Raw genomic sequence first — 18447 nt, forward strand, 5'->3', positions numbered from 1 at the left:
AGTCTGAAAATCTGATGTAAAAGCAATACTAGAAATGTGTAGGTCAATCAACATACAAAGTTAACAATTAGAAGATCTGCACATGTACAGCAATTTGATTTTGATTTGTGCAGTCAACGAACTGCCAATCATCTATACGGGCTTCCTAAAGACAAAGGGTTCCCTCTTTTCATTGAAATTCACTGCAACTAGTTTGAAGTGTATTTTCTTAATTTCCAAATATCAGTCTTTCTTCCCAAATTTCAGAAAAGATGTTACACATATATTAACCATCCAGTATTATAAGCACTAAGTTGATTCAATATCCAAAAGACTGCAAACCAACTGAGGATTGAATAACTTCAAGAGCATCGCACCTAACAATTTGCAGCAGATTGCAGAAAACCATCAAAAATAGTAACATGCTCAATCACAACTGCTTACATTTTTATGAAATAATGGCAATGTCAGAGTTGCTGCAGGAATAGTCACGTCAACACCACAAGTTGGGAATCAGTGATTTACAGAAAACCAGCTGAGAATGGTTAGCATTACATGATTTAGAATTGGTGTATTATCCTGCAGAAAATTGCTTAATTTTTCTGTTAACTTATAGTCCCTCAAGAGAGTCTCAGTATTACAGATGCCAGTCTTCAGCCAATTAGATTTATTCCACGTGATACCAAAAAATAGTTAGAGGTATTGGACAGTGCAAAAGCTATGGGCACTGACAAGGTTCCTACAATAATTTTGAAGACATGTGCTCCAGAACTTGCTAGGCCAGCCAAGCTATTCCATTACAGTTGTAACACTGGCATCTACCCAACATTGTGGGTAATTGTCCAAGTATGATCTGCAAGCAGAAAGCAGGACAAACCCGACTCAGTCAATTACCGCTCCATCAGTCTACTCTCAATCATCAGGAAATTGATGGAAGGTGTCTTTAACAGTGCTTATAAAGCAGCATTTGTCCAGCAATAATCTGTTCACCGACATCTAACTTGAGTTCCTCCAAGGCCACTCAGCTCCTGATCTCTGGGTCAAACATGGTCAAAACAGCTGAATTCCTGAGGTAAGGTGAAGTTAGAATGACTGCACTTAACATTAAGCTGCAGTTGACCAAGTATGGCACAAGGAGCTCTAGAAAAAGGAGCATCAATGGGAATCAGGGGAAAACTCGCTGCTGGTTGGATTCATTCCTAGCCCTCAGGAAGATGATTGCAGGTAAGTCATCTCAGCTCAAGGATATCTCTGCAAGCCCTCAATTAGCCTGTTATATACCTCAACAGCAGATGGGATTTAACCCCATACCTCCTGATACAACACAAGTGTCCTAAGATTGCTCCTCAGGGTAATGTCCTAAGCTCGAACATCTTCAGCTGCTTCATTGGCCTTCCTTCCATCATAAAATCAGGGGAGGGGGTGACTGCACAAAGTTCAGAACCGTTCGTGACTCCTCATATAGTGAAGCAGTCCATGTCCAAATGCAGCAAGACTTGGACAATATCCAGGGCTGATAACTGTCAAGTAACATTCACACCATACAAATGCCTGGCAATGACAATCTCCAACAAAAGATAATCTAACCATCACCCCCTGACACTTAATAGCATTACTATCACTGAATTGCCCACTATCAATATCCTGGGGGTTATTTCTGCAGAAACTAAAACTAGACTAGCCATAATAGCACAAATAAATTGCAACAAGAGCAGACCAAAGACTAGGAACACTGCAGCAAATAACTCACCTCCTGACTCCCCAAAGTCTGTCCACTATCTACAAGATATACATTAGGAGTATGATGGAATATTTCCCACTTGCCTAGATGAGTACAGCTCCAACAACTCTCAAGACACTTGACACCACCCAGGACACTACTTGATTGGTCTCACACCCACAAACATCCACCCTCTCCACTACCAACCCTCAGTAGCATTGTATACCATCTTTGGGAATCATTGCAAAAATTCACCAAGGATCCTTAGACAGCACGTCCAAATCTATGACCACCACCAGGCGGTCAGGTCTGTCGATCAAAAGTTGGCGTGGAGGCAGAGCCGAGGAATCAGACATCGCACAGAGGTGTGGTGATAAGGGACTCCATAGTGAGGAACCAAACGGGGTTTCTGTGGCAACAGGCAGGATTTAAGGATGGTGTGTTGCCTTCCTGGTGCCAGGATTAAGGACATCGCAGACAGAGTGCAGGAAATCCTCAAGGGTGAAGGTGAAGAGCCACAGGTGGTGGTACATGTCGGCACAAATGATGTTGGGAAGAAGATGAGGAACATACTACAGCGGGACTTCGAAGAACTAGGAAGAAGGCTGAAAAGCAGGACGTCCAAAGTGGTTATCTCCGGTTTGCTTCCAGTTCCTTGGGTTGGAGAGGCCAGGAACAGGGAGATAATAGACTTGAACGTGTGGCTGGGGAACTGGCGCAGGAAACAAGGATTTAAATTCTTGGATCACTGGGGTATGTTTTGTGGTAAGCATAAATTATACAAAAGATTCGGTTTGCACCTTAATAGGTTGGGGACCAGCATTCTGGCAGGCAGGTTTGCTACTGCAACTGCAACACAGCTGCACTTAAACTAAATAGCGGGGTGGGGGCGGGGAACTGGGAGTTTAAGAAGGAAATTGAAGGGAAAGTCAAGAAAGACAACAGCATCAATGAAGCAGAAAACTCGAAAAAGGGATCATGCCGTAAGGTTGAGTGAAATAGGGGTTGATAGGAAGGGTGAGGGCAGTAACACATTAAAAATACTATATACGAATGCACAAAGTATTAGAAATAAGATGGATGAGCTTGAGGCTCTTTTGGAAATTGGCAGCTATGGTATTGATAACTGAAATAACTGAGACGTGGCTTCAAGTGGACAGGGCCTGGGAAATGAACATTCAAGACAGACTGAAGGGCAGAGGGGGTGGTGTGGCCCTGTTGTTAAGGGATGATATTCAGTCCCTTGAGCGGGGGGACCTAGAATCAGGGGATGTAGAGTCGGTATGGATAGAGCTGAGAAATTCTAAGGATAGAATGACCATCTTGGGAGTTATCTACAGGCCCCCAAACAGGGGATGTCGGGTGTAAGTTGAATAAGGAGCTGAAATTGGCCTGTCGCAAAGATATTACTACAGTTGCTATGGGGGATTTCAACATGCAGGTAGACTGGGAGAATCAGGATGGTATTGGACCGCAAGATAGAGACTTTGTGGAGTGCCTCCGAGATGGATTCTTAGAACAGCTGGTGCTGGAGCCTACCAGGGAGAAGACAATTCTGGATCTGGTATTGTGCAACGAACCAGAATTGATCAGGGACCTCGAAGTGAAGGAGCCATTGGGAAGTAGTGACCATAATACAATAAGCTTCAATCTGCAATTTGAAAGGGAGAGGGTACAATCGGTAGTGACAATGAAGGGAACTATGGAGCTGAGGGAGGAGCTCACCAAAGTTCAATGGTGCAATACTTTAGCAGGGATGACAGTGGAGGAACAATGGCAGATATTTCTGGGTATAATGCAGATGCAGGATCAGTTCATTCCAAAAAGGAAGAAAGATCCTATGAGGAGGCAGGGGTGGCCGTGGCTGACGAGGGAAGTTAAGAAACATATAAAGTCAAAAGAGAAAATGTATAGCAAAAATGAGTGGGAAAACAGAGGACTGGGAAGCTTTTAAAGAACAACAGAGGATTACGAAGAAGGAAATACGCAGAGAAAAAATGAGGTACGAAGGTAAACTGCCAAAAATATAAAGAAGGATAGTAAAAGCGTTTTTAGGTATGTGAAAGGGGAAAAAATGGTTAAGACTAAAATTGGGCCCTTGAAGATAGAAACAGGGGAATATATTGCGGGGAACAAAGAAATGGCAGAAGAGTTGAATTGGTACTTCAGATCTGTGTTCACTGGGAAAGACACAAGCAATCTCCCAGAGGTAACAGCGGCTGAAGGACCTGAACTTAACGGAATTTATATTTGCCAGGAATTGGTGTTGGAGAGACTGTTATGTCTGAAGGTTGATAAGTCCCCGGGGCCTGATGGTCTACATCCCAGGGTACTGAAGGAGGTGGATGCGTTGGTGATTATTTTCCAGAGTTCGATAGATTCGGGATCAGTTCCTGCGAATTGGAGGGTGGCTAATGTTGTACCACTTTTTAAGAAAGGTGGGAGAGAGAAAGCAGGAAATTATAGACCAGTTAGTCTGACCTCAGTGGTGGGAAAGATGCTGGAGTCAATTATAAAGGATAAAATTACGACACTTCTGGATAGCAGTAACAGGATAGGTCAGAGTCAGCATGGATTTATGAAGGGGACATCATGCTTGATTAATCTTCAGGGAGATCCAGTGGATGTAGTATACCTGGACTTTCAGAAAGCCTTTGATAAAGTCCCACATAGGAGGTTAGTGAGCAAAATTAGGGTGCATGGTACTGGGGGCAAAGTACTAACTTTGGCTGACAGGAAACAAATATCAGTGGCAAACGGCTCCATTTCAGAATTGCAGGCGGTGACCAGTGGGGTACCGCAAGGATCAGTGCTGGGACCACAGCTTTTTACAATATATATTAATGATATAGAAGATGGTATTAGTAATAACATTAGCAAATTTGCTGATGATACTAAGCTGGGTGGCAGGGTGAAATGTGAGGAGGATGTTAGAAGAATACAGGGTGACCTGGAAAGGTTAGGTGAGTGGTCAGATGCATGGCAGATGCAGTTTAATGTGGATAAATGTATGGTTATCCACTTTGCTGGCAAGAACAGGAAGGCAGATTATTACCTAAATGGAGTCAAGTTAGGTAAAGGGGCAGTACAAAGAGATTTGGGTGTTCTTGTACACCAGTCAATGAAGGCAAGCATACAGGTACAGCAGGTAGTGAAGGCGGCTAATAGCATGCTGGCCTTCATAACAAGAGGGATTGAGTATAGAAGCAAAGAGGTTCTTCTGCAGGTGTACAGGGCTCTGGTGAGACAGCACCTGGAATACTGTGTGCAGTTCTGGTCTCCAAATTTGAGGAAAGACATTCTGGCTATTGAGGAAGTGCAGCGTAGGTTCACGAGGTCAATTCCTGGAATGGCGGAACCATCTTATGTTGAAAGATTGGAACGACTGGGCTTGTATACCCTCAAGTTTAGAAGACTGAGAGGGGATCTGATTGAGATGTATAAGATTATTAAAGGATTGGACACCCTGGAGACAGGAAACATGTTTCCGCTAATGGGGGGAGTCCCGAACCAGAAGACACAGTTTAAAAATAAGGGGTAGGCCATTTAGGACAGAGATGAGGAGAAACTTCTTCACCCAGGGAGTGGTGGGTGTGTGGAATGTTCTGCCCCAGAAGGCAGTGGAGGCCCAGTCTCTGGATTCATTTAAGAAAGAGTTGTATAGAGCTCTCAAGGATAGTGGAATCAGGGGTTATGTAGATAAGGCAGGAACAGGATACTGATTGAGGATGATCAGCCATGATTATAATGAATGGTGGTGCAGGCTCGAAGGGCAGAATGGCCTACTCCTGCACCTATTGTCTATTGTCTAAAAGGCAAAGACAACAGACACATGGAAACACCACTACCTACGAGTACCCCTCCAAGCCACTCTTCATCCTGACTTGGATATATATCTGCATTAGGAGAAAGTGAGAACTGCAGATGCTGGAAAAGCACAGCATAACAGGAGCATCTGAAGGGCAGGAAAGTCGACATTTCAGGCATAAGGCCTTCATTAGGAATGGTATATCTCCATTCCTTTCTGGTCGCAAATGAAAGAAGGGCTGAGAGGGTGTAAATGGTTACAGCAGAACAACAGAGGAACATAGCATTGGGAAACTGATGAAATGGATAAGGCTTTCAATGCCTGGAAAAAGACAGTAGAAAAACTACTCAGCTCCAAAATTTCAGTCAGAATGTTGCATGAAATCACACAAGAAGGTTAAGCAGCATCTTGTTTACCTGTACTTCAGATTTTCAGTATCCACATTATTTTACCATTGTTTCAGAATTTTAAAACCTAATCTTTAATAAATACTTGAGGAGAGCACCAGGAAAAGAATACTTCAAATTATTTTTAAGAATAGTTTTCCAACTATTAATGTTAAATATAAGTGAATGCTGGTCTCATCTATATTTAGTGTATAGTTTAAAATAGTTTAACTGCAGCTAGGGGTATATCTAACATGGGTGATTTATCTGAGGGAGATGTAATGATGTCCTTCGATCAGTTAGTACGGAAGTACGAATTACCTAATAGAGACCCCTTTCGTTTTTTTTCAAGTTAGGGATTTTATTCAAAAAAAGACCACACTTTTGACTGATCTCTACAAATCTGACATAGAAAGAGCGGTACTAAGGGCTAAGAGTACACTCTCTGTCAGTACTCTATATCACCAATTGGGGGGTGCCACCTCAGATGAGTCTAATCGACTCTGCAAGATGTGGGAAAGAGCTGGGTTTTGAAGTTTCTTCAGAGACATGGGAGGATATTTGGGAGAATGCAAGGAAGATATCAATTTGCAATAGGACCCATGCTTTAAATTTAAATTGAAGATTCTCCACAGGGTCCACTGAGCCCCAAGCTGTTTGTCAAAATTTAAACCGGGGTATCTTCAGCATGTCCTAAGTGCAAGGTCTGTACGGGTACTCTTATCCATTGTCTTTGGTCGTGTGACAGGCTTCATAGGAGCGCTATGGTGGGTGCAATGGAGAGGATTTTAGGTGTAAGGGTGGAGAAGGAACCTATTTCTCTCCTTTTGGGCCTACCCATTGTATTTACTGCAGACTCGCATAAGAAAAAAAACTTTTCAATATTCTTACGTCCTGCGCAAGGAAGAATATCTTGCTAGGTTGGATATCAGAAAACCCCCCACAGGCCTGTCGGGTTGGCGGAAGATTGTTATGGAGCATATTCCCCTGGACTTTCTCACAAATATGGTACACCACAAAACTGAGAATTTTTACAAGACATGGCAACCCTTTTTGAAATACCTGGACACAGATTTATCTGCCACACTAACAAGGGCTTTTATATAGCCGTAACGATTGTGTTTCATAAGTCCAATATCCAGGGAGGAGTAGTTGTGAATGTATGAGTGTTTTGTTTGGCTGGGCTGAGTTATTACTATTTATTTGTTTGTTGTTAGGTATTTATTTAGTTAGTTAAATAGCTAGTTTAGGTTTTTTTTTAAATTTTATACTTCTCTATATATGTTTATACATTCGTATAGGAGGGTGGGTTGGGGAATTTTTTTATTATTTGGGTTTAGTTTTGTACTATTTTTGTACTGTTTTGAATTGCATTGTTTTGTATTTGTCGTAATATTTAAAAATCTACTTTTTCTTAGTAAAAATATATTATAAAAAAAGTTTAACTGCACAGTTACATAAATTAACACTAACTTCAGATTTGTACAATTCAAGATTTGATACTACAAACTTTCCCATTAGTTATTTAATTCAAAGTGAAAATGCTCCTTGAATGACACACATCCAAAGGCTGAACTACTTACACTGGACTCTGGTATAGTACAACTTGGGCTCATGAAGCCTCATGGTCTTATTGGTTACATGGGAGCTGAACATATCACACACTAATATGCTGTGTGTTTTGTGTATGCCAGAAGGCCATTTCTTCCACATCTTATTGATCCACAACTTGATGCTATCCAAATGCTGTCAAGGATTTGCACAAAGATTCATTCAGGGAACTTGATTCTTGGAGGTTTTATGTTTGAAAATTATTATATGCCTTACTTTCACTCTGTCACACAGGGTGGGGCGAGAAATCTGTTCCTCCTTTCTGTGGGTTTCATTAGTACTGCTTTTGAACCTCTTCCACTGCACTGATCAGTTGCTGGGCACACATTCTTGATCATTTAGTCTCTGTTGTGGGTGTATCATAATGGGTGTTTGTGTTTTTGCCACTGCCTGAAGAATCACTAGAAAATGATCATTTTGGCATCAAGATTAATTGATCATCTCAGACGGATTCTGTTCCTCTGGCGCAACACTAGACCTTTCTCTCAAATAAAGTGCACACCAACTAGCAATTGCTTTAAAATCTACAGGACTCAAGAATTGATCAAGCCCACTTACGGGCATACGTATGCTTTGCATTTCTCGCAAAAGTTCTGAAGCTTTTCAACAACCATAGTAATGCATGCTTCTCAAGATGAAGTCACTGGCTGGTCCTTATTGTCAAGGTGCATTTGGGTATGGGCATCTTTTCCAGGGCCAATTCCTCCTCCTCCCATTCTTGCTCACATTCAGCTCCCTCACTGCAGCACAGTTGCTATTTAATGAGTTGGCAATGTTATGCCTTTTATCATGAAGCCAAATTCATACATATTCTTTTTGCAAGACCACCTGTTTCTTATCATCACGCATGGTTTGTTCTGCATGGGCATTACTTTAGCTCCCACATATCATCTTAACAACACTACCTTTCTCACTTGCTGGATCCCATATGTAACTTAAAATAGTAAACATAATCCCAAAATGTATTTCTGGGCTCAAAAATGGGAGTAATCAAGTAATGTCAAGAATTAATCTCCTTAAATCAAAGTTTTAAACTGTTTGATAAACAAAATATTTTATGATTGCTACTATAACCCGAGTGCAATACTATCATTTAATTTTTGATTGAATGACAAGCTACTTTCACCTTCACACCAAATTAAGCCTCTTATAATAATATTTTTAAAAACTGTCAACTTGCAACATATGTAAGCAAACTCATTGCATCATCTGCTTCTCTATGAAATTAAATTCACAACTTCACTTGAGGTGCAGGTTGTGTTTACAGCCCATTGTACAGCAAATTAAAATAGGTGCATACTTTTAACAGATGTGGCGTAATCCATCATCCCACAGTGTGGACTCCATATTATCAATACCAATTATTTTCTTCAAGATACCGAAAAGGCTGATATCCTGAAGGACTCCAATAAACAATTCAGTAATTTATGTTAGATTTCTTTTTTAGGTTAGATTCCCTACAGTGTGGAAACAGTCCCTTCGGCCCAACCAGTCTACACCGACCCTCCGGAGACTAACCCACCCAGACGCATTTCCCTCTGACTAATGCACCTAACACGATGGGCAATTTTAGCATGGCCAATTCACCTGACCTGCACATCTTTGGACTGTGGGAGGAAACCAGAGGAAACCCACACAGACAGTCACCCGAGGCTGGAATCAAACCTGGGACCCTGGTGCTGTGAGGCAGCAACCACTGAACCACTATGCTGCCCTTTCTTGATATTGATATCAACTCACAAACATACATAGATAGAGACATAGAAAGACACAATGTCAAACAAGCACTTCACAGGATAATTATAAAACAAGGTATCACACAAAGCCATTTTTAGATTCGAGGACCAAAAGCTTGGTCAAAGATTTACATTTTAAAAGAGTGCCTTAAAGGAAGAATGTAAAATAGAGTGGTGGAAAGGCAGAGAGATTATAGAGACAGCAGGAGGCCGTGGCAATGATGAAAACTTTAATGATCTCATTCCAATGAGTACACTGCCGTTTTAGCCTCCTTAAATCTCTCCCTTGAAGAAAACCCAACAGATATTCGGAGATTGCCTCTGATATTGTTATCTATTGTGGTCTTGTTTGTCTCATTGCTTCAATTACAGACAAGGCCCTCTCTGATCATTTCATTATAACATTCAATAGCCTTCTACTCAAAAAAAGTCAACATGAACTCCACCATCCTAGCAAACTGACACTATCGTTAACACCTTTTCCTCTCCACAGTCCTTGAACATGCTGTAGCCTCCCAAATTCATGCATGTCTTTCTGTGACTCCATGTTTATATTCCTCCAATCAGGTTTCCACCTGTGCCATAGTACTAAACACTTGGCGGGGATGGCATTCTGAGACAATGGTAAATTTTCTGTCCTCGTCCTGTCTACAGTCTTTGACGCGGTTGACTAAATGATCGCTGGGTGGGATTGCACTCACTTGGTTCCATATTCATCTAATTAGAGGAAGACCTCCACTATCTACCAAGGAACTAACATGCTCCCTATTAGTGACATCATCCAAAATCATTTGCAGTCAACGTTCAGCTCGACCCCATCACTGACTTGGGTCCTCCACTGTTGACAAACCATCAGATTGGTTATCGATATCCTGTACTGGACAACTAGAAATTTCTCCTATTAGCTAATGGAAAGTCTGAAATCTTGGCTTACAGTCCACACTACATTTTCCATTCCTCAGTTACCGACTCCAACATCTGATAGATACAGAGAATATAGGAGCAAAAGTAGGTCATTTGCCCTTTGAGCCTGGTCCCCCATTCAATATGGTTGATCATTCAACACACTACTCGGTTCCTATTTGATCCTTTTAATCCTACAAACTAACTGGTCTATAATTTGTTGCTTTCTCTCTGCCTCACTACTTAAATAAAATGAGTTACTATGGATTTGAGGGAAGCTAAAGTAACTGATTCAGAGTCTATTGAATTTTGGATGATGACCACCAGTTCATTTGTTACTTCTAGGAGCTGATAGTCGTCTGGGTTGAAGCTCATCAGGCCCTAGGGATTTTTCTGCTTTACTGCCATTAGTTTCCCCAATGAAGGTGTATTACCATTCAGATAACAATGTGCATGCCTGCTTTTGCTACAGAAGTTGAAAACCTCATATTTCTCCACATTATATGTATCTTCCATGTATCTGCCCACAACTTCACGACATTCTCAAACATACCCTCCCACTCAGATTTGTCATTTACAAACTTGGAGGTATTACATTCAGTACTTTCATCTAAATCATTAATAAACATTGTGAATAGCTGGGGTCCCAACACTGACTCCTGTCATACCCTGTCACTTGGTAAAAGACCCATTCATTCTTACTGTTTCCTGTCTGCCAACTAGTTCTCAATCTATTTCAGTACACCACCTCCAACCCAAGCAATTTAATTTTGCTAACCTCTTATGTGGGACCTTATTGAAAACCTTCTCAAATTCCAAGTAAACCACATCAACTCACTCTACTTTATCCACTCTGTGCGTTACATCCCCAAACAACAGATCTCTCAAGTAAGGCTTCCCTTTTGTAAATCCATGCTGATTCTGTTCTATCTTGACACTATCTTCTCAGTGCTCTGTTACTCCATAAGACCATAAAACATAGGAGTAGAAGGAAAGCCATTCGGCCCATTGAGTCCACCCTGCCATTTAATCGTGGCTGATGGACATTTCAACTCCACTTAGAGAGTCATAGTCATAGAGTTGTACCACAAGGAAACAAACCCTCAGTCCATCCCGCATTTTCCCCGTATTACATCTTTTAAAATTGCCTTCTCCCCACTACCATTGTCAACTAACCAGTTCATAATTTGTCTTCTCCCTGCCTTCTTTCTTACATAATGGAGTTATATCAGCTACCCTCCAATTCATAGGAACTGATCCAGAGTCTTTAGAATTTTGGATGATGGCCACAAGCGTACCTGTTACTTCTAGGGCCCTTTAGCCTGGGATGAAGTTCATTAGGCCCTGGGGATTTATCTGCCTTTAATACCATCAACTTCCCAACTCATTGCCTGACTAATATTAATTTCTTTTCTCGCTTTCAAGAGGGAGGTTAAGGTAAAGAAGCAGGAGACTGGAAGAACATAGCAAACCAGGCAGCATCAGGAGGTGGAGAAGACTATGTTTAGGGCGTAACCCTAACGGGGTCCTGAAGAAGGGTTACATCCTGAATCATTGACTTCTCCACCTCCTGATGCTGCCTGGCTTGCTGTGTTCTTCCAGCCTCCTGCTTGTCTATCTTGGATTCCAGCATCTGTGGTTTTTTGGTCTCTAAACAGGGAGATTAAGCCAATCTTTCGCAACCTCAGTGTCACATTTGACCCCATGATGCACTGCCGACCCCATATCTACGTCATCACGAGCACTGCTGACCCCATATCTACGTCATCACTAAGATCACCTATTTCCACTAACATATCACCTGACTTTGCACTTGTTACAGCTCATTTGCTGTTGATACTCATTTCTATCTTTGTTACTTCTAGACTTGACACTCTGAACTGTCACCACATTATAGCACATGTAAACATGACGTTATCTAAAATCTGTTCCTGCACCAGAGTCTTGTTCACTGATCTGAATGGACCATCACATATATAACAGAACTTAGATATAAAAAAAGGACATTCTTTAATTAGTTTGTATTTTTAAAAAGCTTGCCTTTGCTGTACATCTTTCATGATCCCAGCATGTCTCAGAATGCCTTATAGGCAATGTATCATTTCTGAATTATCAATTGCAGTAATGTAGAAAGTACAACAAATACTTTGCACAGAGCAAAATCCAACAAACAACACAATAAGCAGATTTTTTTTGTGATGTTGATGTTAACCTTATTCTCTTCTTCAAAATTGAACCTAGGGGTCTTTTACATCCACGAGAAAGGGAAGGCAAGCCTCGATTTAACATTGCACTTGAAACATGGCATCTCTGATGGCACAATACTCGCTTAGGTACTGCATAGCACTGACAGTTTTGTTGCACTCAAGTAGTCAAGTGTTACTGAAATGCAGAGCCCTTGAATTCAGATAGCCATAGCTGAACTGAGCCATAGCTGACAACTTTGAGAAGCGAAGTTAGTTGTTCAAAACAGCCACAAATTTATCACAATATTTTTGCACATAGGGAACAACTTCATCTATGAAGTTGCATGATCTTCCACATCAGCATTTGTGGAGAAACCTTGCTACTTTATGCACAAATACCTTCAATTAAAGACTTATCAGAATGAATAAAGTCCCCTTCTCAATGTTTAAAGATCATCAAAGAGTGCCCTCAATATTTGTTACAATTATATAGAGTCATGAGGTGTACAGCATGGAAACAGATCCTTTGATCCAACTTGTCCATACCGACCACACATTCCCAACCCACTCTAATTCCACCTGCCAGCACTCGGCCCATTTCCCTCCAAACCCTTCCTATTCACATACCAATCCAGATGCCTTTTAAATGTTACAATTGTACTAGCCTCCACCACTTCCTCTGGCAACTTATTCCATATGCGTACCACCCTCTCCGGGAAAAAGTTGCCCCTTAGGCCTCTTTTATATCTTTCCCCTCTCACCCGAAACCTATGGCCTCTCGTCCTGGACTTTCCTACACCAGAGAAAAGACTGTGTTTACCCTATCCATGCTCCTCATGATTTTATAAATCTCTATAAGGTCACCCCTCAACTTCCGACATTCCAGAGAAAACAGACCCAGCCTATTCAAGATTAGAGTGGTGCTGGAAAAGCACAGGTCAGGCAGCATCCGAGGAGCAGGAAAATCGACGTTTCAGGCAAAAGCCCTTCATCAAGAACGTCGTTTGTCCTGTTCCTCGGATGCTGCCTGACCTGCTGTGCTTTTCCAGCACCACTCTCATCTAGACTCTGATCTTCAGCATCTGCAGTCCTCACTTTTTCCCAGCATATTCAACCTCTCCCTATAGCTCAAATCCTCCAACCCTGGCAACATCCTTGTAAATCTTTTCTGAACCCTTTCAAATTTCACAACATCCTTCCGATAGGAAGGAGTCCAGAATTGCACGCAATATTCCAAAAGTGGCCTAACCAATGTCCTGTACATCCGCAACATGATCTCCAACTTCTAGTCTCAATACTCTGACCAATAAAGGAAAGCATACCACACACCATCTTCATTAACCTAGCACCTCGTATTTATCTAAATTAACTCCACCTGCCACTTCTCAACCCATTGGCCCGTCTGATCAAGATCCCATTGTACTGAGGTAACCTTCTTACTCAACAGACAGCATAGTGCAATGTGTCAAATGAGAAATGCTAACTATCTCACCCATAAGCCTACATCCAATGACCAGCCTAGTTGTATTGCAACTCTATACAAAGTCTTAAATAATTACAAAGTACAGTAAATAACTCAACAGCACTCTGGCATTTCACTGATATTCCCAAACTTTAAAAGCAACTTGCTGGAAGACCATTCTAATAAACTACAAAGTCATTCCAAGGCTTAAGCTCCCCCTCCATTTAAAAAGTCCCAGATGACTATGGAGCAAGGTGAGAAACGAGCTTGTGTTTAAACTTCTAAAGAATACTATCGTTTTAAAATAAAGCACGTGTGTCAAATTAAGGGAACCAAATGGAAAACCAGTCACAAACTATAGAAAAAAAACAGAAAATAAAAGATGACATTTGATTTGGGCCCCTTCCTCAAAGCTTTTAGGACTCACCACAATAAGTTTTTGGACGCTGGACAACTTACTATATATTTTCACTTTATTTCAAATTGTTAGCACGTTGCTTCCTTTTTTATACCATAATTAAGACTTTACCGAAAATCAAACTTTGCAGTGATGACAAAAACTTCGGCTTGACAAAGCCTGTCACAACTCTTTCTTTCGAACAAAACAGTCCCATTTGTGAGAGAGTTACAAGCTTGGCTTATTTCACTTGATTTTCGAGTAAGATCCCTTTCTAAACTATCCAAAAGCGAAAACAAGAGTTCGCAGAAGAAACAAGTGACGAGAAAGATATTTGCTTTTTTTAAAAAAAAACTTGATCGAGGAGTTGGTGTCTCAGCGGACTCCAGATACTGATCCAGCTTTCGTAGGTGTGGCTGGAAACTGAAGAATTAAACCAACAAGGACTCACAAACTCTGCAAAGTGGAGCCAAACCCCGGCTTGCCAGCGGAGGGAGAAAACGCGGACCTCTTCTAAACACGAAAATAAACTCCAGAGAAGTCCTGGCTGGGGTGGTGGAGGGAAAGAGATCCAGAGAATCACGGCCTTTTTCCAAGCCTAGAGCCTTCAACAACCCAACCCAACCCTTCCTCCCCCTCTTCCAAAATAAAGTACAACCGGAGCGGCCCGGGGAAAACAATCTCAGGGGGAGTTAATCCCCAAACAAGCTTAAATAAATATCAATGGGGATCAGTCTGGAAATGGAGCTTGTTGGAGGGCAGGGAAGGGGCAAGTGTATCCCCCAATGCCCCTGTCTCACTCACCACTGATGGCGGTGGATTTTTCCCCCACTGGAATATTCAACCCTTCTCCCGGTTTCCCGACTCTTTTCCCCCTTCAGCGGCAGAGCGGCTCCATCGACACACTGTTCGGGTCCGGGATAATCTTTTAATGTGCCTGTCCCCTGCGAGGGGGGGGGGGCACGGGTGAGGAGTGGAGGTCTGTTGTCCAATAACACGACTTCCGACGACCGGCCTTCCCTGCCTCCGACCGATACCGAAGCAACCAGAGAGGAGAGGGATGGGGAGGGACAGGACGAGCGTGCGCGCACACGCGCGCGCGGCCGGCGGACAAACCCGAAGATCGGGGGGGGGGGGGAATAGTGCGCGTGCGTAGTCGGTCCACCAGCAGGCGAGTCTCCGAGACGAGGCGGGGCGGGGCAGGAGGGGGTCTAAGGGGATTTTGTCGCGGGAGGGGGAGGATGAAAGAAATGAGCGGGGCGTATTGTGTGCGGCGCGTGAGCCAACCGCCGTCCAACGGCGATCCCGAGCGGCTCCAGAGCGAGCACCGCTTCCTGGCGGGTAAGGCATTTCCTCTTGACCAGCCCTGCCCAGTCACAGTCTTTCCACAGTGAACTGCTCAGATTTAATCTGAGCCTTATTCATCTTGCTTCTTCACAGTTTGAAGGAGATTTCCATTTCGGGTTCAAAAATATACTCCAGCAAGGGCACATTTATCAGAATCATAGAATCCCTACAGTGTGGAACCAGGCTATTCGGCCCAACAAGTCCACACCTACCCTCCGAAGAGTAACCCACCCAGACCCATTCCCCTACATTTACCCCTGACTATTGCCCCTAACCTACACATCTCTAATGGTGCTGGGATGAGGGACTTCAAATGGATGGACAAATTGAAGAATTGTAAAAGCAAGGGGATTTGACAGATTGTCAAAGTCTTTTGGCAGAATGACTTTTATGATGCAGTAGTAGTGTCCTGTCATCTGAGCCAGGAGATCTGGCTTCAAGTCCCACCTGCTCCAAAGGTATGTCATTACATCTCTGAACAGGCTGATTAGAAAATGTCACCAGAACTCACTAAAAGCACCAAGATGCAGTTTGGCTGGTGGTGTGCAGGGCACTGCCTGTCAGATCCTTCAGGCACATCTGGTCTCTTGAGTGCAGTTGCTCATTGTGCTGGGAATGTGTGTAGTGGTGAAGAGATATCTCCTTGAGGAGTGTGCCTCTGCAAAGGAGGTCTGGAGAGTGATGCTTTCCTTTGGTGAAAGACACTCTTTGGTCAGCCCAAAACTTGTCGAATCTTCTGTTCCCTAGATGCTGCCTGACCTGCTGTGCTGTTCCAGCAATAAAGTTTCAGCTTTGATCTCCAGCGTCTGCAGACCTCACTTTCTCCCCAAAACTTGTTGACTCCAGCATAAGGAATTGGCCTTTACCAAGTGTTGCAGACTGGTGCATTCCAAGGTCCAGAACAAGGTGCTGAGAGAGGAGCTAAGGCTTGAGCAGCTGCAGGCCCTAGGAGCAGTAGGAAAATTGAATTGAATTTATTGTCATATGTACTGAGGCACAGTGAAAACCTTTGTCTTGCAAGCAATACAGGCAGATCACATAGTTAAGTAGCATAGATAGTAAATAATGGGTCAACAGCAGCAAAAATAAAAACACAGGTACTGACGAATGTTAGGAGTTTTTGAGTCCATTCAGTATTCTAACAATTGTAGGTTAGAGACTGTTGCAAAACTGGCTAGTGCATGTGTTCAGGTTTATGTACCTTCTCCCCAATGGTAGACATTGTAGAAAAACATTGCCAGGGTGGGATGGATCTTTCAGAATGCTGGCGACTTTTTCTTGACAGCGGGCCTGGTAGATGGATTCTATAGATGGGAGGTTGGACTTTGTGATTGTCCAGGCCAAGTTCACCACTCTCTATAACCATTTCCGATCTTGAATGGGGGTACAGTTGCCATACCAGGTGTTGATACATCCAGATAGGATGTTCTTGATGGCGCACCTATAAATGTTGGCAAGGGTATTCGCCATCATGTCAAATGTTCTCAGCTGCCTGAGGAAGAAGAGACATTGTTGGGCCTTTGTAACCAGTGCATCAACATGAAGAGTCCAAGTGTTGTTGATGACCACTCCAAAGAGCTTGACACTCTCCATTCGTTCCACCTCTTCGCCGTTGATGTGTAGGGGAGCATGAGTAACATCCTGCTGAAAGTCAATAATGAGTTCCTTGGTTTTGCCAGCATTGAGAGCTAGGTTGTTCTCAGTGCGCCATTTTTCCATGGCTTCCACCTCCCGTCTGTAGTCTGTTTCATTGCCATCTGAGATGTGACCGATTATGGTGGTGTCATCAGCGAACTTGTAAATGGCATTAGTCTGGTATTTGGTGACACAGTCATGGGTATACAGTGAGTACAGTAAGGGCTGAGTACACACCCCGGGGAGGGCAGGGGTGGAGGGGGGGGTGCTCCAGTATTGAATTTTAGTCATGAAACACTGTCCCCAATCTTCACTGATAGTGGCCTATGGATCAGGAACTGATGACCCATTTGGGGAAGAGGCAACCCAATTAGTATTTTTCTGATGAAGTATGACGCGGGTCCATTCAATTGTCTGATCCTCTCGTGCCTCAAAATGAACGTAAATAGTTTCCCGTATAAGTGGAAAATGCTCTTTTGCAACTGAGAAATGTCAAAATTCCAATGTTTTGATTTTCAATGTTTTTCTCTCTGCAAAGACTATGCCAAATTCATTAGAACCTTTGTGTGTTCTTTTGGATGTGATTTATGAATAAAGCATATTTTTGGCATTTATATAAAAAAAGTTATAAGCACAGGAGGAAGTCTGCACTGTATTGGGCAGGAAAATCTCTGATTTGTACTACTCAGGAATACACTTGCCTACATTCAGGACAGGGGATTGAACACCTACTTCATCAGCATGGACAAGGGGAAGGCCTTCAATAGATATCACACACCTACAAGAAGGACATGCTCCCTAAAGTGGGCTTTGATGGTGGAATTTGCAATTGGATCTGACTGCACCAACATCACTAGTGCCATCTCAATCGTTGGGTGGGAATCAGAAAGTTTCTTGATCAGATTTGGAGTCAGGCAGGGCTACCCTCTGTTGCCTTGTTTGTGTGTTGCATAGAACATTCTGCTGAGTCCATCAGGAAGGATGTAATCCTGAGAGGGGGGACTGTTCTGGGCAGTAGAAGCCTGCAGAGAATGGCCACTTTGCACATGGATCACATAACTATTTTCTGCTCCGATCTGCTGTCAGAAGCATAAGCATTTGCAACCATTTGAAACTTGCCTTGGGAACCAAGGTAAATCGAGGAATGAATGAAGCTTTGGCAACTGAGCCAACCAATCCTTTATCCCTTCACTGTCAGCTCAGATTACCTGAAAGTGTTGGGAATATGATTTGGAGGGCATACACTAAAACCTGGGAGGAATGTATCACCATGGTGA

The 18447-nt window shown here is 42.8% G+C and overlaps 1 protein-coding gene across 2 annotated transcripts in view; it reads right to left on the minus strand.

Moving 5' to 3' along the window:
* cyfip1 (cytoplasmic FMR1 interacting protein 1) overlaps positions 1-15260 on the minus strand; it is a 194580-nt gene extending 179320 nt beyond the window's left edge. Inside the window, exon 1 of one of the 2 annotated variants that reach the window (XM_043692305.2) lies at positions 14993-15260. The gene's annotated coding sequence lies outside the window, so the exon portion shown is untranslated. The remainder of the gene's footprint in view (positions 1-14992) is intronic. The other variant, XM_043692304.2, reaches the window with a different exon arrangement.
* Between the last annotated feature and the right edge of the window lie 3187 nt (positions 15261-18447).

The sequence above is a fragment of the Chiloscyllium plagiosum genome, unplaced genomic scaffold (genome assembly GCF_037043375.1).
Source record: "Chiloscyllium plagiosum isolate Xiang-an unplaced genomic scaffold, Cpla_swu_hap1 HiC_scaffold_6, whole genome shotgun sequence".
Classification (NCBI taxonomy): Eukaryota; Metazoa; Chordata; class Chondrichthyes; order Orectolobiformes; family Hemiscylliidae; genus Chiloscyllium; species Chiloscyllium plagiosum.